Raw genomic sequence first — 1,862 nt, forward strand, 5'->3', positions numbered from 1 at the left:
TCTTCATATGTCTGTTTCATTCTTTCTTCTTAGATTTCTCTGCCACTCAGTCACATTGGAGGAAGAAGATGATTTACCCACAGTGACTAAGTTGCATGTTACAGATCAAACCACAAGTTCTTATTTTCCTTCAGCCAAAAAGAAAGGATCCTAACAGTTCCATTCTGGTCCAAATAACTGATGATGAGAAAAGGGTCACATTACAAACATCACTGCTGGCGACAGAGGTAAGGAGTAAGTACTTAATGACGTAATTTTGAGCGGGGCATTTACTCCAAAGGCAAGACTACTATAACATACAAAAATACACATGTATTTCAGGAAGCTACAAAGCACTTGGTTGTGATTTCTTAAAGTACATGTGCTTCTTTAGGATCCTATGTCTTAGGTTGGTTTCTCTGGAAGCAGAGCCTGAGACAGGGATTGGGATGCGTATCAATTACTGAGGGAGTGCACAAGAAAAACTAGCAAGGGAGAGAATTCAGCAGAGTTGGGAAGAAGAAAAAGTGAGAAAGAATGTAGTCTCAGGTAAAGTCCAGCCATAGTCTGATCTACAAGAATCTTTTGCAGAGTTTTCACTCCCTAAGATGAGAAGGCTGGACTTTTGTAGTCCCTTAGCCATCTGTTATTAAGGCAGGGTGCCTAGTTGTTTGGCAAGGCAGCTCCCATCAACTTAGGGCAATTCTTCAGAGAGGGGGATGTAGCTATGAGCCTTCACCAGTCAACAGACACAGCAGCTTGGGGGGAGACACTGAAACAGCATGAACTACACCCTATGTTGATAAACTTCTTATCAAAATGTTGACAACATAAGAAAATATCATGATGTTGCAACACTTGAAAAATATGAGGCAAAAAGAGTTAGTTTTGCAATTAAATCCTTTGCCCTTTTTATGTTTTCCATTTTCTCAAATTTCTTATGGTTGGAATTCAGGTTGGAAATCACAATGGAATCAACTAACAGGTTAATATTTATGGAGCATCTATCATGTGACTCACATTGTGCTAAATGCTGTTAAGAATACAAAGCAATGCAAGATGAGGATTCTGCTGTGGATGAGGAGGAAATGGAGGAAGAACACAAGATTTATACACACAAATAATCAGACATAACAGCAGTAAACCAAGTTTATCATACTGGGAGAGCCTTAGAATTAAGTTCCATCCAGTACAAGGCTTACTCTATAAACTTGAGAAATGGTGCTTAATATCTTTTCTCATTTATTGAATAGAGTTTGAAATATTTTCCACCAATGCTAAGGGAAGTTGAAGAAAATAACAATGGTAAATTGTTCTAAATAACATGAAGGCAAGGACTAACAGACATACAACTATATCGTGTTGCTATTGGAAAGATTCCATTACAGAGATGCAAAGGGAAAACCACAGTCATTTGCCTCTGCATTCATCTCCCTGGTGCAAGTGGGCATTGTTCTGTACCCCATGGCGGGATTAGAAATACTGCCAGGGAACAAGTACACAAAGTTGTTAAGGAAACCAGAATGCATCAGCTCAGAGTTATTTACAGAGAACTTTCAGGATTATCACATTCAATAAAATCAACTCTGTTTAAACATGCTTTACTGCTTGCCAGTACATCCCAATCACGTATCTATTTTGAAGGGTCTTTCAATCAGCTGCACTTGAGTAAAAATTCAAGAGTCAGTGAATGATGGTCACATCACAAAAGTGTAATTTATGTGTGGCATTTCTGTATTACATGTTTGATCTTGTTCACACTTGCCCCAACCATTGTCAAGTTTGTTGGCTTCTGTAATATCGGAACAAGGTGGTTGTTGACTGCCATTTGTAGAGAAACATTTCCTCCAATGCAGCTGTTGTCTGTGTTACCCAATACTGAT

This window comes from Panthera tigris, chromosome C2 (genome assembly GCF_018350195.1).
Source record: "Panthera tigris isolate Pti1 chromosome C2, P.tigris_Pti1_mat1.1, whole genome shotgun sequence".
Classification (NCBI taxonomy): domain Eukaryota; kingdom Metazoa; phylum Chordata; class Mammalia; order Carnivora; family Felidae; genus Panthera; species Panthera tigris.